The 24,462-nt window shown below is 44.4% G+C and overlaps 1 non-coding gene across 1 annotated transcript; it reads right to left on the reverse strand.

Annotated features, from left to right (window-relative positions):
* Positions 1-2,341: 2,341 nt before the first annotated feature.
* LOC112629607 lies at positions 2,342-2,470 on the reverse strand. Its single transcript, XR_003120697.1, has one exon. It is a non-coding gene; the product is annotated as a small nucleolar RNA SNORA11 (small nucleolar RNA).
* Positions 2,471-24,462: the final 21,992 nt, after the last annotated feature.

Consider the following 24,462-nt stretch of genomic DNA (forward strand, 5'->3'; position numbering starts at 1 on the left):
TTGTGATAGTGAACTATTGGAAATAACCTAAGTATCTATTAATAGGTGATTGGTTATGGCCCATTTAAAAGAATGTAGCCATTAAAAAATTATGGTCATGACTTATGGTATAAATGCGGCTGTAGAGGCTGGACATGGTGGCTCATGCCTGTAATCCCAGCACTTTGGGAGGCTGAGGCAGGAGGATTGCTTGAGTCCAGGAGTTCCAGACCAGCCTGGGCAACATAATAAGGCCTAGTCTCTACACAGAATAAAAAATTAGCCAGGTGTGGTGGCATGCACCTATATCCCCAGCTACTTAAAAGGTTGAGGCAAGAGGATCGCTTGAGCCCAGGAGTTTGAGAGGTCAGGGCTGCAGTGAGCTATGATTGCGCCACTGCACTCTAGGCTGGGTGACAGAGTGAAACTTGATGCTAAAAAGAAAAAAAGGACTGGATGGCTGGGCTCAGGCACTCATGCCTGTAATTCCAGCACTTTGAGAGGCTGAGGTGGGAGGATCACGCAAGCTCAGGAATTTGAAACCAGCCTGGTCAACATAGTGAGGGCTTGTCCCTACAAAAAATAATTTTAAAAATTAGCTGTGTGTGGTGGTGCATGCTTGTAGTCCTAGCTACTTGGCAGGCTGAAGTGGGAGGATTGCTTGAGCCCAGGAGGTGGAGGCTGCAGTGAACTGTGATTGTACCACTGCATCCAGCCTGGGTAACGGAGCAAGACCCTGTCTAAAACAAACAAATCAGAAAGAAAGAAAGAGGCTGTTTCTCCCTTCCTTTTCTGGAAACCATTCAAACGCAACAAGGAAAATGGGGAAAACTTCACAGACAATAATTTTTTGGTGAAACTAGGGGACGCATATCATTTGTAGACTCCAGAATATGTGAGAAGGCTGCCAGTGTCACCATTAACCAGCACTCACTAGGGAGAAAGAGAGGATGCAGAGGGGGTGGATGTCGGGAAGCTCTAGGAATATGCACACCTCCTGCAGGTGGAGGATGCAACCTCAAATGCAAAAGAGATCTCCTTCCTTTGTAACAACAGCTATGGGAACTGGGTGAGCAAGGCTGACAGCAGAAGCCAGCTCACACCCCGCTCAGGTTCACACGGCCCGTAGAAGTGGATGTTTTAGCTATCCATTGCTGTATAACAAACCACCTCCAAACTCAGTGATTTTAAACATCTATTTGTTATTCTCTTTCACAGTTCTGGGATATGACAGGTTCAGCGGATGGCTTTTGCTTGGGGTCCTCATATGGTTGCTGAGGATTAGTCATCTGCATCGTGATCTCAGAGTAGTCAGACTTCTTATCTGGTAGCTGATGACCCCAGAGCAATTGTTCCACAAGGCTTGAGTCAAAGCTGCAAGGCATCTTATGACCTAGTATGGAAGCCCTACAATGTCACTTTCAGCACATTATATTTTGTCAAGCAATTTACTAAGAGTGTCCCAGATTTGAGGGATGGGAGAAATAGACTCCACCTCTAAATGGGAAGAGTAGCAAATAATTTACGACCATCATTAACTGTCCACATGGGGCTACACAAAAAGTCAAATGGATGAGCAGTAGTTGTATGAAGCAGTCTGTGTCTATGGCTGATGGTGGTGGAAGGAAGCCAGCTATCCTAAAAGGATACCTTGCCCTGCCCCCCAATGGAGCTTCATGCAAATCACTTGTCCACTCAATAATGAGTGACACATGGCATCAAATTAAATCCACTATAAGGTGAAGGAGGAAAAGAGTGGCAAACATTTCCAACAACTGAAGAATACTTACCAGAAAAACATTGACATACAGCAGCTGAAAACTGTTCGAACATTAGGCAATTCAATTTTAAAAAGTGAATACAGTAATTGCTTTTATGAAGAAAGACCACAAAACAGAAATATATTAACAGATTTTTTTAAATTACCATTTTGCAATCCCTAATATAGCAATTGGTTTAGGTAGGGATCATCAATAGATGTGAAAACCCTTGAGTAAAAGGCAATTAGGGAATAGCATATTCATGGTGATAAAGTATCACCACATGGAGTGATTATAGAGGGAAGATATGTACCTTTACATTGGAGAAACCTGGCAGTTACCCATTTTAACCAAGTGGACAAACTTGGAATTACTGATATCAAGACAGCCTAAACTCATATGCCTCCTGATGGAATGCAATATGAAATTCACAACGTCATTATAGGCAATGTTTAATCTGAATCTTATCAAGTCTTTGGACCTAGCTGGCAATTTATCAGAAATACAAGTGCTAGATAAACAAATGAAATATAAAGAAACAACCTGACAAATCTAGTCTATGGGATATTGTATAAAACAACTGGCATGCATTCTCTCTCTCTCTTTTTTTTTTTTTCACATGTAGGGAGATCACAAGTTTTGTGCCCCTTGTCACAATGACCCCAGATTCCTGTTTGATGTATTGTAAACAGAGGAGCCACTCTTCAACCGCCCTGCTCTAAGCAAACCCTGGCATGTACTCTTAAAGAAGTAAATGTCATAACAAAAGTTGGAGATCTAGTTTAGATTAAAAGAGAATAAAGGCTGGGCGTGGTGGCTCATGCCTGTAATCCCAGCACTTTGGGAGGCCGAGGCTGATGGATCATGAGGTCAAGAAATTGAGACCATCCTGGCCAACATAGTGAAACTCCGTCTCTACTAAAAATACAAAAATTAGCTGGGTGTTATGGTGTGCGTCTGTAGTCCCAGCTACTTGGGAGGCTGAGGCAGGAGAATTGCTTGAACCTGGGAAGTGGAGGTAGAAGTAAGCTGAGATCTCACCACTGCACTCCAGCCTGGCGACATAGCAAGACTCCATCTCAAAAAGAAAAAAAAAAGAGAGAATAAAGAGACATAACAAGCAAATGCAATGTATAATTGGATACTGGGTTGGAATAGTATTTAAAAACATTTTTGGAGGTAATTGGGGAAATTTGAGTATAGATTATATATTAGATGATACTATAAAATTATTGTTAAATTAGTGTTATGGTTGCTTTGGTCTGACTGCTTGTGTCCCCCTGAGATTCATATGTTGAAACCTAATCACCAATGTGATGGGAGGTGGGGGTGTTGGGAGGTGATGAGGTCATGGGGGCAGAACTCTCATGAATGGGTTTTGTGGCCTTATAAAAAAGGACCCATAGAGCTGCCTTGCCCCTCCACCATCTAAGGGCACAGCAAGAAGGTACCATCTGTGAACCAGAAAGTAGGCCCTTCACCAGACACTGAATCTGTGGGTGTCTTGATTTTGGAATTCTCAGCCTCTGGAACTGTGAGAAATAATTTTCTGTTGTTTACAAGCTACACTGTCTATGGCAATTTATTCTAGCAAACCAAATGGTCTAAGATAGGGGTTATATAGTGGAGTGTTTTTATTTTAGGAGATGCAGACTAAAGTTTTTTTTTTTTTTTTTTTTTTTTTTTTTTTAAGACGGAGTCTCGCTCTGTCTCCCAGGCTGGACTGCAGTGGCCGGATCGCAGCTCACTGCAAGCTCCGCCTTCCGGGTTTTTACGCCATTCTCCTGCCTCAGCCTCCCGTGTAGCTGGTACTACTGGCGCCCGCCACCTCACCCGGCTAGTTTTTTTTTTGTATTTTTTTTTTTTTTTTAGTCGAGACGGGGTTTCACCGTGTTAGCCAGGATGGTCTCGATCTCCTGACCTCGTGATCCGCCCATCTCGGCCTCCCAAAGTGCTGGGATTACAGGCTTGAGCCACCGCGCCCAGCCCAGACTAAAGTTTTTATAGTTGAAATGTTCTGATGTCTACAATCTATTTAAAAATGATTTGGAAAAATGCATATATGTATTGTTTGTGAGTATAGAGACAGTGAAAGCACATATAGCAAAATAATAATAATTGGTGAATCTATGTGAAGTATATGGTATATGACTACTCATTGCATTATTCTTTCAACATGTCTGTAGCTCTGCAATTTTTCAAAATGAAAGATTGAAGGGAAAAAGAACACAGGGATGAGATTGTGAGATAACAGAATGAGATGAAACATGAGCGGGCAGAACTCAGATCAAAGTATCAGAGAAATAAAGATGAAATGGAAAGGGTACAAAGAATAGGCAATTAACAAAACCACAGCAAGGGACAAAAACATAATTTTTGAAATAGAGACATTAATTTATATCATGTATCAGAGAAAATTAATGCAGGAGAGCCAACCTGGAGATGTGTCCTAGTAAAGTTATTAAACTTCAAAGATAACTAAGCAAAATGATCAAGTCACTGAGGGGCGGGGGAAGCAGGATTATTTCAGAGTTCTGTGCAGCAATATTCAATGTCAGAAGATGGTCATGCAATACTTAAAAAATATGTCCAAGGGAACAAAAAGTGTTACACATGGAATTCAAATCCAGCCAAATTGTCCTTCATCCATAAAGACTACAGATTGCCTTGATCACAAAGTAATTCAGGGGATGTTGATTCTTTGAATCTTTCTTGAAGAAACAATCAGAGGATAGATGCCAGCCAACTAAGAGATAACTGAGGACATTATAGAAAAAAGACTGGAAGCAAACTTTGAATATATGTAATGTAGACTAAAGCAAAAATAATTCCACACTTTAGAGTGATTGAAAAGAATATAAAAATGACATGTCCTGACAGTATATAAATAAATGCACTGAACAAATACTGGTGGAGGAAGGGGGAAAGTAGGCGAGAGGAAGATTAAGGTTACTGATTGCTACATCTGTAGTGAGTGGGAGTCAAAAAATATTACTCAAGACTGAAAAACCAAGTAATAGAAGCATACGCATTTTTAATAATACAAAATTAAACTCAGAAAAAGATGGTCTCTTTGGTAGGAGAGAGGAGGAAGAGAGGAAGAGGAAGTGTGCTTATTTTTTCATTGTTCCTAGGCACTAATCGACATTTATTGAATAATAGAAAACTAGAGGTATTTTAAAAAGTTTTATTATAAAAGTAACAGAGCAAAAATGAAAACCTATTGACATTTGAAAAGAATTATTCACAGCAACAAAGACAACAGACTACATAGTGACTGTTTTTAAAAAACTATAAAAACAAAAATAGAACATAATGTTACTATGTTAGAACTAATGCTAATCTATTTGACATATGAATAGATGTTGAAATAGGCTTAACTCACCTATTAAAAGAAATAATATTTCAGAGTATTCTTAGGCAACATTCACCTTCATGCTGAGCTCAAGCAAGTGACCACCCACAATAAATGTTTTCAGAAAGGTTGAAAATAGGCCAGGTGTGGTGGCTCACACCTGTAATCCCAGCACTTTGGGAGGCCGAGGTGAGTGGATCACTTGAGGTCAGGAGTTTGAGACCAGCCTGGCCAATATGGTGAAACCCCATCTCTACTAAAAATATAAAAATTATCCAGGCATGATGACACATGCTTGTAATCCCAGCTACTCAGGAGGCTGAAGCAGAATAATCACTTGAATCCGGGAGGCAGAGGTTGCAGTGAGCTGGGATTGCCGTTGCACTTCAGCCTGGGTGACAGAGCAAGACTTCATCTTAAAAAAAAAAAAAAAAAAAGAAACGTTGAAAATAAAAGTACATACAAAGATAGGTGAGGCAAATGCAAAACAAAAGACAAAGAAAAAAAATGAAAGCCCAGATCATAATTTTAACGTGACACTAGATGGAGATGAAGAAAGTCACTTTAAGGTGGGGTGCTGTGGCTCATGCTTGTAATCCCAGTGCTTTGGAAGGCTGATGTGGGAGGATCACTCCAGCCCAGAGTTCGAGACCAGCCTAGGCAACATAGAGAGACCCTGTTTCTACAAAACATTAAAAAAAAAAAAAAAAAAAAGCCAGGTGTGGTGTTACATGACTGTAGTTCCAGCCATTCGGGAGGCTGAGCTGGGAGGATCACCTGCACCTGGGAGACTGAGGCTGCAGTGAGCCGTGATAGAGCTACTACACTCTAGCCTAGGTGATAGAGTCAGACTCTGTCTCAAAAAAAAAAAAAAAAAAAGTCACTTTATGATACTTAAGGATGGAATCCACAATGAATATAACAGTTCTGTATATCTATGTACCAAATAACAAAGCACAATATTCATAAAGCTAAAATTATAAGAGATACAGGGGGTAAGAACAGATAAACAGATGGTAGGAGACTTTAATTCACCCATCACAGGCAATGATAGATCAACTGAAAAAAAAAATTAGGATATAGAAAACCTAAATATCATATTTAGAAAAGCAGATACAGGTTTACAATAGCTTTTCCAAAACTCTATAGTTTTTCAAAGTTTGGAAAGCTGATGTAGTACATATACTGAATATTATGTCATATCTTAATTGGGGTTCATAATGAAACACATTGATATTTCTGCAGTGAACCATATGATGTGGGAAGCAAAAACCATAACTAGTCTCACATCAGTTTAGAACAGAATTTGCTGTTAAAGGAGTTACAAAAAAAAGTTTAGAAATCAGAACATTTTGGATTTAGGATATTTCAGAGTTGGGAAGGTGACTTTTTGTTGGGCTCCACATAAGGAAAAATTTCAACATAGAACTGTCTAAAAAGGGAATGAAGCCCCTTGGAAGTACCTGCTACTGGGGCTCAGGTGGGTGGGAGACGTTCAAGAAGAGATGACCATTTTTTCAGGCGATTCAAGTACCAAGAAGAGAGCCGGACAAGGAGACTACCAAGTTATTTTCTAACCTGGGATTCCAGGATTAGACTAGCTGGGGGGTGGTGGGTTAGAGAAGGGGGATGAAGAGAATGGGTTCATACAATCCTATGCATTGTCTCTTAGGTATCTGTCGAAATTAAAGCAAAATGGTACTGATCCAAGGTTCTAACAAGTGGTTGGGAAATGTGTATACAAGCTACTAACTCAGTGAAGATAGCATACAAGTTGCTTTTTACAAGCTCTTAGAGGACAAATCCCATTCCAGAGTAGGCATAAAACATGCTGAAAAGTGGTTGGGTGAGGTGGCTCATGCCTGTAATCTCAGCACTTTGGGAGGCTGAGGTGGGTGGATCACCTGAGGTCAGGAGTTCGAGATGAGCCTGGCCAACATGGTGAAACCCTGTCTCTACTAAACATACAAAAATTAGCTGGGTGTGGTGGTGCATGCCTGTAATCCCAACTACTTGGGAGGCTGAGGCAGGAGAATCGCTTGAACCTGGGAGGTGGAGGTTGCAGTGAGCTGAGATTATGCTATTGCACTTCAGCCTGGGCAACAAGAGCAAAATCCATCTCAAAAAAAAAAAAATGCTGAAAGGTGGGGTAGCAAGTGGGGCTTTGAAGGGACAGCTAGTTTGTCCCCTTGCTTCCTATGGCTGGAGCAGCAACACCACTCAGAGAGTACTTCTGAACTCTTTCTATGCCACCAACCACATTTGTAAATTTCGGAATTTGGTGCTGCACAGGTGGGGGCCACAGCAGGTTCAGGTGCTCAGTGAGTACTGACAATAGAGAGCTTGGCCCATTTCTGAGAGCTGATAGATCAGGTGGATGCTGGTGAGAAAAGGCAGTGGCAAGTGGAGGGCATTAGGCCTTTGTTGGGCCATAATTGGCTGATTTGATGATGATGAGCAAGGACTGGGGAATGGGGAAGGGCGCTCATTGCTACTGGTTGCTGCTACCTGCCAAGTGTCAGTGAAGTTTTCTGGGTGCTTGGGTTTCCTGACCCCTGTTGGGTTGCTTTACTGCTTTTTAAAACTTCCAAAGGACTCACTCTGCCTTGTTGGGAACAACTATCAGTGTTTGATTACTTTTGCTGAGGGAGTTCTTTCAATTATCTTCCTAGAATCACTCCAGTTGTGATTACTGCCACACTCTCTATGGTTCCACCACTCAGCCTGGAAAATGGTGAGGCTGGTGGAGCGGAGGTCAGCTACCCTCTGAAGCACTTCTTTCCCCCTTGTAACTTTAAGCAAACATTCCATGGCCAGAAGGGAGCAAAGTCTGTGGGAGGGCAGAGAGCAGCAGGACTCACCAGGTCAGAAGTCCTTTAAAACATTGATTTCTCTTCAGCTTGAACAAAACCACATGAGTTGCATTATGGAGGAGGCAGAAAATGAAGATAAGCACAAAAAAGAAAACAAAAATCTCACCACCCAGAGATAAGTGCTATTCATGGTTTAGTCTGATGGTTTCCAACTGGGTTCCTAGATGTCCCAGGGTTCTATGGAGGTGTTTCTAAGACGCCTTAAATGCTTAGAATTTAACCAAAGAATGGCCGGGTACAGTGGCTCATGCCTGTAATCAGCACTTTGGGAGGCCGAGGCTGGTGGATCACCTGAGGCCAGAAGTTCGAGATCAGCCTAGCCAACATGGTGAAACCATGTCTTTACTATAAATACAAAAAAAAAAAAAAAAAAAAAAAGTGCAAGGCACGGTGGCTCACGCCTGTAATCCCAGCACTTTGGGATGCTGAGGCGGGCAGATCACGAGATCAGGAGATCGAGACCATCCTGGCTAATACGGTGAAACCCCGTCTCTACCAAAAAAAAAAAAAAAAAAAAAATTAGCCACGTGTGGTGGTGGGCGCCTGTAGTCCCAGCCACTCAGGAGGCTGAGACAGGAGAATGGCATGAACCCAGGAGGTGGAGGTTGCAGTGAGCCGAGATCGCGCCACTGCACTCCAGCCTGGGTGATAGAGCGAGACTCTATTAAAAAAAAAATTAATCAAAGAAGTAGAAAATATTTTGACCACATAAAAATGACAATAAACAAAAAAATAATGGCAAGCTTGGGGCAAACAGCAGTCTCGTGGAGACCATCAGCAGGCGATCGTGTGTGTCTCTGCAAGCCTCAGCCCAGCTCCTCCTGCTGTCCCTGGGTGGTTATTTGCACTTGTCATGAATGTGCCTTGGTTGGAAGGCTGGAGCCCTGCAGACCCACAGGCCTATCAGAGGGCTCAGGGCCTTAACTTCTGTATGTCCAACTCATGAGGAAATTGTGGGGTGTGTAAGAAGTGAATTTGTAACACATTGTGGTGTGATTCCATTGTATTATGGATCACTGTAGCACCTATCTTTTATTTTTATTATTGAGGTATGGCAAGTACCTCTTAATAGAAATACCTTTCAATAAGTGGCAGGATATAGAATGCTGAGTACTAACCTTCCTCACTCCAAGCCCACAATATCCTGTAACCTGTGGCCTCTCAGCTACCTGGTTGGGAAGTTCCCTCATTTCTTTAGAGGAGGATTTTAGAAATGCAGAGAGAGAGAAGCATGAGGATACTCAGCTTTTTCATTGAAACTGAAAACAGAGGGAAGTACTGATAACTTTCAAGACCAGAATCTAGGCCGGGTGTGGTGGCTCATGCCTGCAATCCCAGCACTTTGGGAGGCTGAGGTGGGAGGACTGCTTGAGCTCAGGAGTTTGAGATCAGCCTGGGCAACATAAGGAGATCCCGTCTTTACAAAACAATGAAAAATTAGCTAGGCTTGGTGGCATGTGCCTATTGTTCCAGCTACTTGGGAGGCTGAGGCAGGAGAATCCCTTGAGCCCAAGAGGTAGGGGCTGCAGTGAGCCACGATGGCACCACTACACTCCATCCTTGGCAACAGAGTGAAAGTCTGTCTCAAAACAGCAACAACAACAAAAAAACAAAGACCAGAATCTAAACAGTTGTCTAAATAGCAAAAGAAGATCTGGGTGGGGGAAGGGAAGAGAATCAGAGGGAAAGCCGGAGGGAAACAAAGTTCCTGCATCCTGACCCGCTATCCCACGCCGGGTCACAATCCCGGGTTGGAGAGAGTCACCAGAATAAATGCGGGGACGCTGAGGCCAGGGAGGACCTGCACTCCTTCCCAAGCACGGCCTGGGGAAATTGGCTGAGATCCTAGAGTGCTCTGTCTGGTCAGCTGCCATTGTGTCTGACGACCGCTGGATGGCGCATTCGGGCAGAGAGGCTGCCAGTCGGCAAAGTCCTCCTCCTTGAGTCTCCCGTGGCTCAACGGGTGCAGGGAGCCGAAGGCCCGTGGGACGTGACCAACTCAACATTCCACTGAGGCTGTATGATCAAAAGCAAACTGTTTATTATGAATACAGAATATGGGCAAACTCATGACTGTGCCTGCCCCAGGAGGTTTGCTGAGGGCAGTCGCTTCCTGATGCCAAGCTCCTTGAGGTTATCTACTGGGACATCTAGAGAATGCAGTCTTGCAAGCCTACTCTGGACCGAGTAGCTGACCCCTTCTTCCACTCACCTTCTCACTATCTCTTTTGCGTAATAAATCCGGAGGGCTGTGTAAAGGTCAGGGCCCTTGTCCACTAGAGGCAAGGTGCCCCCTGACTCTTTCCAAATATATGCTATTGTTTTTGTCTTTTATTCCCGTGTTTACTCCCTTTGTTCAATTCTCCTAGGTCCATGCGGGTTACATAGTGGCGCCCCAGAACAGGGACTTCGAGGAGGTGAAGGAAGAAGGTCTGCTGGAGCAGAGGAGCTGAAATTGACAGGGTGAACCGGGACCCCGGGACTAGTCTGCCGGCAGCAGATATAAGGTCAGCGCCCTAAAGAGGTACTGGGAGCAGTGCTTTAAAGACGTACTGAGAATGGAAAGTTTTCTGAATCAGGGTAACACGGGGCAGAATTTGTCTGTTGGAGAAAAACATCATGTGCAGTTGCTTAAAGTTTTGTTGAAGCAAACTGGTGCTCAGGTTAGTTCTCAGACATTAGGATGCTGCAGGAGGATATTACGCATAACCCATGGTTTCCACAGGCAGGCACTCTTGATGTGGAAAATTGGGATAGAGCAGGAGAAGGGTTAAAACAGGCTCATCCAAAAGGCTTTAAAGTTGATTCTTCAGTTTTTTCACTTGGAGTTCAGTTTGTACTGTACTTCTGCCATTATCTCCTTGTTTTTCTGCAGGGCAGCAGGCTGAATCTAAAAATCTGAAAGAATCTGTTGTCCCACCCACAGATCCAATTGAAAATAAAAAACAAGAGAGGGAGGATAAAAATTGGCCTATACCACGTCCTCCAGTTGCAGAAACATGTGTACCGCCTCCTTTGGTGGCAAAAATGGAGACCCCAATACAGAGAATTTTATGCTCTGCTGTCATAGCTGGAGAGCCCTTAGGATCTTGCGCTTTTCCTATTTCCGTAAGGTCTGATCCAAAGAATCCACGGCAGGCTATTCATGAACACATTCCACTAGAGTTTAAGTTGTTAAAGGAATTAAAAGCGAGTGTGGTAAATAATGGCGTACAGAGCCCATTCACTTTAGGATTGCTACAGTCTGTGTTTGGTGCCATGCATCTTTTACCCTTTGATGTGTAAGTGAACTTGCTTGTCTGTGAGTGCATATCCGACATGGAATTTAAATTGGCAAGAAATGTGTGCAGACAGACACACATTTCTAGACAGAACTGTGTGCTGGACACAGAGACATTACAGAGGATATGCTTTTGGGTAATGGCCCTCATTTAGACCTGGAACGTCAAATGGCACTCCCAGACGCTGCTTATCAGCAGTGTGCACAGGCCACTAAATGTGCCTGGGCCACAATTCCTGAAGAGCGAGTCCCAGTACAATCCTCTTTACATATCATGCAAGGGTCATAGGAACCCTATGCACAATTTCTTGCGAGATTACAAGAGGAAATGAAGCGTCAGATTCCTCATACCACAGCTGCTGAAATGCTAACCTTAACTCTAGCTTTTGAGAATGCAAATATGGATTGTAAAAGTGCACTGGCTCCTGTGAGATGTACAAAAATCTTGGGAAATTTTCTCATCTTTGTCAAGATGCAGGAACTGAGCTTCATCGCTCTTCAATGTTAGCTGAAGCAATGGCTAATTTAGTGGATGACAAATCTAAAAGGAGCCAAGGGTCAAACTCTAAAATGGGAAAATGTTATAATTGTGGAAAAACTGGGCATTTTAAAAAGGAATGCTGCCAGATCTCAGGACAGAAAGTTCCCCCACCAGCAGAAAAAATGCCAGGACTTTGTCCTCGCTGTAACAAAGGAAATCATTGGGCTAATCAGTGCCACTCAAAATTTCATCAGAATGGCACCCCCCGTTGGGAAATGAGATGGGGGCCTGAACTCAGGCCCCATAAACAGTGAGGGCATTCCCAGTCCAGACCTCAATCAGTTTCAGGCATGGGTTCTCAGAGGCATATTGATTCCCTCCCCCCAGGAACACCAGGAAGTATAGGATTAGATCTACCTGCCAGAGAAAGAATTACATTAGCCGGGGGAGACAAACCCATCAAAGTTCCCACTGGTATTTGGGGACTTTTACCAGCAGGATATATGGGACTAATTTTAGGCAAAAGTCACCTTAACTTGCAAGGCATCACTGTAGCCCCAGGAGTTGTTGACTGATTATGAAGGAGAAATTCAAGTAGTTTTAATGTCACAAGATCTTTGGGTTTTTGAACCGGGAGAATATATTGCTCAATTATTGCTTATTCCCTGCAAATTACACCCTTCTCCACGAAAGGAGAAACAAGGAAATAAAGGGTTTGGGAGCATAACTACAAGGGAAATCTATCTATCCCAAACCATAGCTGCTAATAGAGCCACCTGTGTAGTACAAATAAAAGGAAAGAAATTCTATGGGCTTATGGATATGGGAGCTGAGGTATCAGTAATATCTAAAGACCATTAGCCCCCATCCTGGCCCTTGCAATTAACTTCTATGTCCCTAGTGGAAGTAGGAACAGCTCAAAGTGTTCAATGGAGTGCTGAGATTTTACCTTGTCTTGGTCTGGATGGACAGTCAGGTACTTTTCAGCCTTATGTTGCAAATATAGCTATCAGTTCATGGGGTTGAGACTCACTTACAGCAAGGAATATGAGACTTACAAATGAAAGCTTTGATAACCCAGGATTTAAAATGTTGAAGGACATGGGATATCAGAGTGAAAAAAAAGGTTTAGGGAAATTCCTACAAGAAAATCCTAACCCGATATCAGTAACTGGAAAAACAGACAGAAAAAGGCTAGGACACCAGGATTTCTGACAGGGGTCATTGATATTTCTCCTCCGCCCACTGCCTTACCACTAGAATGGCTTAGTGACAAACCTGTGTGGGTGGATCAATGGCCCCTAACACAGGAGAGGCTAGATACCTCTGGTGCTTCAGCTCAATGCTCAGAGCTAATTGCAGTCATTCAGGTTTTACAGCTCACAGCTTCAGATCCTATCAACATTCTCTGTGATTCAGCTTATGTTGTGAATGTAGCCAGTCACATGGAAACTGTTACAGTTAAAAGTACACTAGACCCAGAACTGCTTAATTTGTTTTACTTATTCTCATATGCTGCATGCTACGTGCCAAACAGGTGAGACGGCTGGTCATGTACGGCGACATTGTCTGTCATCATTTGCTCATATGGGGATACTTAAACAATTGAAAACTGACAACGGACCCACTTATACTAGTCATGCTTTTCAAAATTTCTTACAGCTTTGGGCTATAACCCATGAAACAGGAATTCCTTATAATCCTAAAGGACAAGGCATTATAGAGCAGGCACATCAAACATTACAACGCATGTTGAAAAGACAAAAAGGGGATATAGGAGGCCAACTACCACCTCCATCAAAACTACATTTAGCCTTATTTACTTTAAATTTTTTGACTCCTGGTACAGATGGTAAGACTCCAGCAGAAAGACATTGGCAAGTGTTAGAGGAAAAGAGGAAAGTCTATCTGAAAGTATTATGGAAATCCCTGGAAGAAGGACAATGGAAAGGTCTGATGAATTTACTGACATGGGGAAGAGGGTATGCTTGTATTTTTACAGGAGATGGACAAGCCATGTCAGTGCCCTCAAGGTGCGTGTGGCCATGGAATGGGAGACTGGAGGAACACAGGGTGGCCAACCATGGGCCCGGTCCCTCTGGTGTGAGCCATAAGCCAGCTGAGCCTGAGTGCAAAGACGGAGAGAAGGCTGACCATAGTCATGACATCAACCTGGGGACAACTCAAGAAAACCATGCAGGAAGCTGAGAAACTACTGGAGTGCCAGCGACAGTCTGTAAAATTGAATGGACCGCCAATTGGAAAATGAGAGCTGCCCAGCCTGGCCTTACACTCCTTCAATTAATACATGAACAGAAAGGAGGATAGGCAGGGAGTCAAAGGCCCGTGGGACATGACCAACTCAACATTCCACTGAGGCTATATGATCAAACAACAAACTGTTTATCATGAATACAGAATATGGGCAAACTCATGACTGTGGCTGCCCCAGAAGGTTTGCTGAGGGCAATCACTTCCTGACCAAGCTCCTTGAGGTTATCTACTGGGACATCTAGAGAATGCAGTCTTGCAAGCCTACTCCGGACCAAGCAGCTGACCCCCTCTTCCACTTCCCTTCACAGGATCTCTTTTGCCTAATAAATACGGAGGAGTGTGTAAAGGTCAGGGCCCTTGTCCACTAGAGGCAAGGTGCTTCCTGACCCCTTCTTCCAAATATACTCTTTTGTCTTTGTCTTTTATTCCCACGTTTGCCTCCTTTGTTCAGTCCTCCTAGGTCCATGCGGGTTACAAATGGGCATGCAACTGGCTGGTTTGGAAGGGACTTCAGGACTGGGATAAGAAGAAGCATAGTGCAGGACTCAGGACTGGGATTAGGGAAGGAGTGTTCTAGGTGGAGGGAACAAGTGGAGCGGGTCTGGTTTGGGGCTCTTTTGGCTGAAGGGGCAGAGGAAAAGGCAAGGAGAAAGGGGCATGCTGTTCGATGTAGGGTGTGGAGGGGGCTGCTAATTGTGATTGTATTCTCAGAGTGGTGGGGTCCATTGAACATTTTAAAGAGGGCACCAACGTGATCCGATGGCTTCATTCTGGCTGCTTTGTGGGAAATGCCTTCCAGGGATTAAGAGTGGAAGCAGGAAGACAACAATAATCCAGACCAGAGATGGAGGTGGCTTGAAGGTGGCTTGGCCTCGGCTGTGCTATCCCACGTGGAGGCCACTGGCCACATTAGCTATGAGCACTTGGAATGTGGCTGGTCTGAATGGAGATGTGCTGTAAGTGTAAAATACTGAATTTTAAAGGCTTAGTACAGAAATAAGAACATCAAATATCACACGGATAATTTTTTAAGCTATTGATTACACATGGAAATCACACTGTATTTTGACCACGCTGTATGGGGTTAAAATATTTTATTAAAATTCATCTTGCTTGCTTCATTTTACTTTAAAATCTGTCATCTAGAAAATCTAAAGTTAGATATGTGGCTTGCGTTTGCGGCTTGTGTGATATTTCCAGTGGACAGCACTGGACTAGCGCACTAGCAGTGCGTGGCAAGAGACGCTTGGATCTGTGTTGATCCTGAAACAGAGCTGAGGAGAGTATGAGGGGTAAAGGAGGGAGAGCTGAGCCATGGGTTTATCGGTTTTCCAGGAAAGAGGGATCCTGGGAAAGAAACACGTCTGGGGAGAGGTCATTCAGTAATAAAATGTGGAAATGTTAAGTGGTGCCTTCATCATCCAGCTGGATATGTGGAGTATGGGGCTGGACTTTAGAGGCCGTCAGGATGCACACTGGAAGTCATCAGAATTTGGGTGGCATTTGTAGTGCTGGGACTATCGGAGATGACCCGGAAGTGAACATGAAGACAGAAGAGAAGGGGACTGAAGTCAGAACCCTGAGGCGCTTCCGCATTTAGAGCTGGGGAAAAGGAAGAAGATGCAAAGAAGACTCGTAAAGAATGACTAGTGAGGCCACAGAAACCCGGAAGGGTGTGGTGTCAAAACGCCCTGAAAAACCACCTGGAGGACTGGACCTAAGTGACTGCTGCCCCCTGGAAGCAGGTACCCCGCGGGTAGGGGGCAGGGAAGGGCTGCACTGCAATGCTCAGTTCCTTATTCCGAGCTCATCCTTCCCATCAGTCATTACGCAGCAGCGGAGAGGAGGGGCCTGGGCCTGGAGAGTTCCACCGAAGCCAGGAGCACAGAGGTGGCCCCCACATACCTGCCTTCGCCTTTCTTTTCCGAGAATCAAAAGAATGGCTGAATCGGTTCAACCCTCATAACCGATAATTCTCCTGCACTTGAGTCTTACTCTCTCCGGTCTGTTCTACTACACAGAATGGTGCATGGAATCTCTCAAAGTCCAGCTCTGCCCTTCTCTGTCTCTCTGCCTCCTTGTCTCTCTCTCTGTCTCTGTCTCTCTCTCTCTCACACACACACACACACACACACACGCGCGCGCGCACGCGCGCACACACACCACACCCCATTTAGCAGCCATCAATGTGAAATGGGATTAAAATCCAAATTCTTTTTTTTTTGAGACGGAATCTCCCTCTGTCCCCCAGGCTGGAGTGCAGTGGCGTGATCTTGGCTCACTGCAACCTCCACCTCCCGGGTTCACGCCATTCTCCTGCCTCAGCCTCCTAAGTAGCTGGGATTACAGACTCCCGCCAACGCCATATGTGTTAGCCAGGATGGTCTCGATCTCCTAACCTCGTGATGCTCCCGTCTCTGCCTCCCAAAGTGCTGGGATTACAGGCATGAGCCAGTGCGCCCGGCCTAAAATCCAACTTCTTTAGCAAGATGTCCAAGGGTTTCCCTGATCTGACACCGATCAGAATCCTTCCTGTCCTGGGGAACCCACCTCTCCTTGGAGGGGAGTGTTCTCTTCCTTCTTGAAGGTTTGCCACATTTGTGTGTGCTCCGTGAAGGCGCTTGATAAACATCTGGAAACCTCTCAGGACACGTTCCATAGGCTCTTATGTTCCTTGTTTCCCTGCCATGGCTTTCCCACCAGAGGATAAGCTTCTGGAAGACAGGAGCAGAGACGTGGGTGGGTGGATTGGTCGGGCAGCTCTCTGGGCACCCAGTTGCAGTGACAACTTTCAGGTTTTGGACTAGTTTGGGCAGTGTTATCAATAAGGGCCGATTTATTATCCACATTCAAAATTCTTAAATTTGCCTCTCAAAAAATCGCCCAATTTAAAAGATTGCAAAAGAAAACAGAAGAGAGAAGAAAAAATACAAGAAAGTTAGAAACATTTTGCTGACAAAGAAAAAAATTTGAGAACTTTTGGACATGGCTTTATATCTACATGCTTGTAAATGAGCTTCTTTGGTTAAGTGTGAATGATTAAAACTTTGCATGGGTACATGTAGGAAATTCCTTATTTAAGCATAAGGGATTACATGATTTTTGTTTTGTTAGAGAATCCCTTCTCCAGCCAAACAAATGTTAAACAGATTTGAAGGGGTCCCAAGTTATCATCCGCTGCCCAGAAGCCCTCATGTCTCCATCTGATTCTATAAAGGAGTGTGGGTTGGTCAGTCTTGACATTTCCTGTAACTCCTAGAACGCTGTTAAATAAGTGATGCTTTACACGTGGTAAGGCACTTTCTGTGTTCACCTGAATCAAACTAACGGACAAAGTCTCAGCTGCACTTAGCAAATCTACCACCAGGAGGCAGTAAGTCACCACTGATGAGATTGCCCTGCAGTTCCCTCAGGTGCAGGGCAATCCCATCAGCGGTACTTGGGGGCTGGCGGGCGCGGGGTGCGGAGTGCAGATGCAGGAGAAGGAAGGCATAGGGAAGATGTTTTCATATGGATAATCCTTTGTGGAAGAGGGAAAAACCTGCCAGAGGGATAACGCAGCTTGACATGATCCACAGCTTCTTAAAGCACTGTGTATAAACACAACTTTCGTATTGATTTATCTATACATCCACATTTCTCCTTGATCTTTCAAACCCAGTAGTTCTGAAATAATAGACACTTCTCTTGCTTATGTGGCTCAAATCTTCTCTTTCCATCCCCAAGACTTCTAATTGGTTCCTAAAGCAACATTTAAGAGTACAAAGTCCACTTCCTTCCCCATTTAATAAAGGAACACCTATAAAACTTACTGAAGCCCTGTTATGTGCCAGGCACTTTACATATCAAGTCCTTTTTATTCATCAAAACAACCCTGTGAAACAGTTAACCATTAACCCCATTTTACAAATGGGAAAACAGAGGCACAGAGAGATAAAATCACTGGTCCCAGAACAAGCCAGTGGCAGAGTGAGGATGTGAACCCAAATCCACTGGCCTGCCCACTCATGCATGTATCCCAGTTTTTCTCGACCTCAGCCCTATTGCCTCTTTGGGCTGGATAGTTCTTTTTTGGGGGCAAGGACTGTGGGCAGTGTATTGCAGGATGTTTAGCAGCATTATCAGCTTCTACCCACTCGACACCAGTAGTGCTCTTTCCCCTAGTTGCAACAACCAAAAATGTCTCTAGACATTGCCACATGGCCCCTGGGTAGCAAACCATCATCAGGGAGAACTGCTGATGTAGAAAAGCCTTGGCTGGGCTTCCAGATGCCTCAGACCAGTGTTGCCTTACAGCAGGAAGCCAGGGCTCTGTCCAGGGGCTGGTCTTCCAAGTGTCCTGCTCTGGCCATCTTCCAGCTGCTGCCCTCTTAGAGTGAGGCATCCACAGTACCTACCTGCTGCACTTCCACTTTTCTGCACCATATTCTATCTTTCAGAGCCTCCCTGGGCTTTTTGCTGGTTCTCCTGGCTACTGGAGTGTGCACTTCTACCCTTGGAGGGTGCCCAGGGTGTCTAGCCAGCGGGGAGGGCGGTGGACAGAGCTGGACGTGGGAGCTAGGTGATTTGGATACAGAAGTACGTGCAAGGCCCTTCTGCTGGAGGATGCTGTCAGAGGTGGGAAGAGAAGGGTGATGGGCTGTGGGCCAGGGCCTCTATCTGTATCTTGACCAGTTCAGGGTGGGCCTGCTCCAGACCTCTGCAGCTGGAGTGGTTGGGGGAGATGTGCTTGTAGGTGATATATTTGTGACACCCCAGTTTGAAGACCTCAGAATCACTGTGTTTGCCAATACAGAAAGGCTGTTAGGGCTGCAGGCTGTCTCCTGAATTACGTTTCTTTAGGGAAGTTTTCACCATGTTTACTGTTCACTTGGTGGTCATTTCCTACCTACAAAAGTTACTCTTTTTCTCTTGGAAAAGCAGACAAGAGTCAAAGCAACAAAGGCAAACCCTCCCGCTGAGGGACCCTCACTCATGACAGCCTTCCAGTGGAGAAGCAGTCGAAATCATGGCTTGTAGTCCCCCAAATGGAAATAGTTTTACTATTTTTATTAGAGGAAATCATTGAAATGACTTACAGGCATACTTGATTACAAGTAATAGAGGTGTGGAAATGTTTTAACTCATTTGCAATTACTTGAAATACAAAATCTACCCATAATTCTCATTAATGGGTATTTATAATGTTGCTTTCAATATTTTAAACACAATAAATAATACATATCTTTCAACAGAGGACTGGTTATAAATTTATAGCCCATCCGCATGCTGGAACCCAAGGCAACCATTACAAACAGTAGCAAACTTAAAAAGATGAGGCAAGCCGGATGTGGTGATGCACACCTCTGTCTCAGGTACTAGAGAGGCTGAGATGGAGGATCCTTGAGCCCAGGAGTTCAAGTCCAGTCTGGGCAATATAGCAAGACCCTGACTCAAAAAAAAAAAGATGAGCCAACAGTAATTTATTCATATGACAAATATATTCTGAACATATGGTATGTGTTGGTGCCAGGTAAAGCCCTGGATAATAAAAACATGCTTTGACTTGCAAAGATGTCCATCATAGAATATTAACTTTAAAAAACAAGATCACAGCATACACAATACAATCACATATATGCTATCATATATTTATACAGAGGTAATAGTAATCACTTTCTGAATGCTAAGATTCACTGTGCACCAAATATTAGGCTAAGCATGCATGCATGGTAATTTTATTTAATCTTCACATGTACGAGGTAGGTTTTTTTTTTTTTTTTTTCTCTGAGACGGAGTCTTGCTCTGTTGCCCAGGCTGGAGTGCAGGGGCCCCATCTTGGCTCACTGCAACCTCTGCCTCCTGGGTTCAATTAATTCTCCTGCCTCAGCCTCCCTAGTTGCTGGGATTACAGGCACGCACCACCAAACCTGGCTGATTTTTGTATTTGTAGTAGAGGTAGGGTTTCACCATGTCGGGCAGGCTGGTCTTGAACTCTTGACCTCAAGTGATCTGCCCATCTCGACCTCCCAAAGTGCTGGGATTACAGGTGTAAGCCACTGTGCCCAGCACAGTTTTAAATACTTTTAAGTGCATATATCTCACTTATGTCTTGCTAAATTTAATCTTTGGTGTTTCATAGCTTTAGCTTTGTTTGCTGCTTCAAAGTGGAACCTCTCCCCCAGTTTTCTTTTCTAACTGAATTTTCCTTTCTATGTCACAGTATTTGTATTAGTCAGGGTTTTCTAGAGGGATGGAACTAATAGAATATATATATATGTGTGTGTGTGTGTGTATATATATATATATATGAGTTTATTAAGTATTAACTTACATGATCACAAGGTTCCACAATAGACTGTCTGCAAGTTGAGGGGCAAGGAGAGCCAGTCTGAGTCTCAAAACTGAAGAACCTGGAGTCCGATGTTCAAAGGCAGGAAGCATCCAGCATAGGAGAAAGTTGTAGGCTGGGAGGCTAGGCCAGTCTCACTTTTTCACGTGTTTCTGCCTGCTTTACATTCACAGGCAGCTGATTAGATAGTGCCCACCAGATTAAGGGTGGGCCTGCCTTCCCCAGCCCACTGACTCAAATGTTAATCTCCTTTGGCAACACCTTCACAGATACACCCAGGATTACTACTTTGCATCCTTCAATCCAATCAAGTTGACTCTCAGTATTAACATCACAAGTTCACTGCTTGTCAACATGAACACATACACATCTCCTGAGATCATGCATAATCTTCAAATAAAGACAATATTAAGGTCATAATTATGCCTAACATAATACAACTATCCTTCATACAACTGAAAACGCACCGATCCCCAACCCAAATACTGTTACATAAACTTAACAATACTGGCCGGGCACAGTGGCTTAAGCCTGTAATCCCAGCACTTTGGGAGGCCGAGATGGGCGGATCACGAGGTCAGGAGATCAAGACCATCCTGGCTAACATGGTGAAACCCCGTCTCTACTAAAAAATACAAAAAACTAGCCGGGCGAGGTGGTGGGCGCCTGTAGTCCCAGCTACTCGGGAGGCTGAGGCAGGAGAATGGCGTAAACCTGGGAGGCGGAGCTTGCAGTGATCTGAGATCCGGCCACTGCACTCCGGCCTGGGCCACAGAGCGAGACTCTGTCTCAAAAAAAAAAAAAGTTGACAATACTTAAACACTGATATGAAGTCAATAAATCTTATGTCACATGATAAAGGAAAAAAGAAATAAAATGAAGATATTTTCTTAGTACAAGTGTATACATGCCCAAACATGTTTTTAACAAAAGAAAGAGGAAATACTCATGACAATTACAGTCCTCATTCCTATAGCTGATCACATGGTCGTAACTGGTATTGATGACAAACTTCTTCTACTACCCATTCTGTATTCCCTTTGCCTTCAGCAAGCACCTCAGCAGATCATGGTTTTTTCCCTGGTGGAGTGACCCAAACCTTCATTCCTGAAGGGTCTGGACCATTTGTAGTCCTGCCTGGATTGGGCTGTTGTAGTTTCCCATTGACCTTAATCACAGGGCATGGTAATACTAACAGACTCGCTAATGGATCGTCTGTATTCCATGCGTACCCTTCCTTGCCTCCATTATGGAGCAGTAGACTAATTTCATCTTGATATTCCAGGTCAATATACCCAGCCATCCGGTGAGGACAAACCTCTGCCCTATCCATGATGGAAGAGGTCCAATATAATTAACCTTCCACCAGGTAGCTGGCTGATCACCCTGAGGAATGGTGCCATATTGAGGGCTCAGTGTTGGTCTCTGCTGCTGGCAAATTGGGCACTCAGCAGTGGCCATAGCCAGGACAGCCTTGGTGAGTGGAAGTCCATGTTGTTGAGCCCATGTGTAATATCCATCCCTGCCACCATGGCCACTTTGTGCATGGGACCATTGGGCGATGACAGGGTTGGCTGGGGAAAGAGGCTGAGTTGTGTCCACAGAACAGGTCATCCTATTCACTTGATTATTAAAATTCTCTCTCTGTTGAGTTTACCCATTGGTGAGCACTCACACAGGATGCAAATATCTTCAGTTTTTGACCACACAGAGAGGTCCATCCACATATCTCTTTCCCACATTTCTTTGTCACTAATTTTCCAATCATGCTTCTTCCAAGTCCCTGACCATCAAGCAAAACCATTGGCTACAGCCCATGAATCAGTATATAATTATACATCTGGCCATTTCTCCTTCCATGCAAAGTGCACAACCAGGTGTACTGCTCGAAGTTCTGCCCACTGGGACGATTCTCCTTCACTGCTGTCCTTCAGGGATGTCCTAGAAAGGGGCTGTAGTGCTGCAGCTGTACATTTTTGGGTGGTGCCTGTATATTGTACTGAACCATCTGCGAACCAGGCCCTCCTAGTCTTCTGTTTCTCTGTCAACTGATCATAGGGAACTCTCTAGGGTGGCAGGAGTGGAGACCATGAACTTTTGAGCCACTTTCTCATGTGACTTACTTGTGCCTTCAGGACCTGTTTGAGCCTGATCAAGTGTATGCCACTTCCATTTGATGACAGGATGCTGCTGTGCATAACCCACTTTATGTCTAGATGGGACAGAAAGCACCCAGTTCATGATAGGCAGTTCAGGTTGCGTGGTGACTTGACCCATAGTCAAATGTTCAGTTTCCACCAAAGCCCAGTAACAGACCAAGAGCTCTATCTCAAAAGGAGAGTAGTTATTTGCAGAAGATGGCAGGGCCTTGCTCCAAAACCCTAGAGGGCTCCACTGCGATTCACCTATGGGGGCCTGCTAAAGGCTCCAAACAGCATCCACCTCAAGCACTATTGGATCTGCTGGGTCATATAGTCCAAGTGGCAGAGCAGCTTGCACGGCAGCCTGGACCAGTTGCAGAGCCTTCTCCTGTTCCGGACCCCAATCAAAACTGGCAGCCTTTTGGGTCACTTGATAAATGGGCCAGAGTAACACACGCAAATGAGAATGACTTGCTTCCAAAATCCAAATAGTCCCACAAGAGGCATTGTGCCTCTTCTTGGTTGTAGGAGGAACCAAATGCAGCAACTTATCCTTCACCTTAGAAGGAATATCTTGACAGGCTCCACACCACTGGACCCCTAGAAATTTTACTGAGGTAGAAGGTCTCTGAATTTTAGTCAGATTTATTTCCCATCCTCTGGCACATAAATGTCTCACCAATAAGCCCAGTGTGTTTGCTACTTCTTGTTCACTGGATCCAGTCAGCATAATGTCATTAATATAACGGACCACTGTGATATCTTGCAGAAGCAAAAAGTAATCAAGGTCTCTCCGAATAAGATTATGACACAAAGCCAGAGAGTTGATATACCCCCGAGGTAGGACAGTAAAGGTATATTGCTGGCCTTGCCAACTGAAGACAAATTGCTTCTGGTGGGCCTTATGGACAGGAATGGAGAAAAAGGCATTTGCCAAGTCCATGGCTGCACACCAGGTACCAGGAGATGGGTTAATTTGCTCAAGCAATGAAACCACATCTGGTTCAGCAGCTGCAATTGGAGTCACCACTTGGCTTAGCTTATGACAATCCACTGTCATTCTCCAAGATCCATCTGTCTTCTGCGTAGGCCAAATGGGAGAGTTGAATGGGGATGTGGTGGGAATCACCACCCCTGCATCTTTCAAGTCCTTGATGGTGGCACTAATCTCTGCAGTCCCTCCAGGCATGTGATATTATTTTTGATTTACTATTTTTCTAGGTAGAGGCAGCTCTAATGGCTTCCATTTGGCCCTTCCCACCATAATAGCTCTCACCCTACCAGTTAGGGAGCCAATGTGGGGGTTCTACCAGCTCTTAAGTATGTCTATGCCAATTATGCATTCTGGCACTGGGGAAATGACCATAGGATGAGTCTGGGGACCCACTGGACCCACTGTAAGTTGGACCTGAGCTAAAACTCCATTAATTATCTGACCTCCATAAGCCCCTAGCTTAATTGGAGGACCACAATGATGCTTTGGGTCTCCTGGAATCAATGTCAGCTCAGAGCCAGTGTCCAGTACTCCCTGAAATGTCTGATCATTTCCCTTTCTCCAATGCACAGTTACCCTGGTAAAAGGCTGGATTCAGAGGCCTCCTTGGGGAAGGATGGGAGAAAGATTCACTGCATAAATTGTTGATAATAGTGGGGGTCCTTCCTCAAGGGGACCCTTCATTCAAGGGGTTCTGGGTCTGTAAACTGGCTCAGGTCTGGAAATTGATTTAGGGGCTGTGATTCTGTGTTTCTAGAATTCGAATTGGTCTTTTGTCCATTCAACCTAGAAGTTTTCTCCTTATATAAATTAGGTAGGAATTCAGTAGGCTTCCTATCAATTTCACTTCTAGGAACACTGTGATTAATTAGCCAATGCCAGAGCTCTACGCAAGTCAGACTATTCTGATTGCTGCTTTGTCTCTGCTGTCCATTACAGTAGCTATGCCCACCTTGCCTTTGATGGTTGAGTGCTGCCACTTGGCCCCTGCCAC

Source organism: Theropithecus gelada, chromosome 7b (assembly GCF_003255815.1).
Source record: "Theropithecus gelada isolate Dixy chromosome 7b, Tgel_1.0, whole genome shotgun sequence".
In the NCBI taxonomy this organism is placed as follows: Eukaryota; Metazoa; Chordata; class Mammalia; order Primates; family Cercopithecidae; genus Theropithecus; species Theropithecus gelada.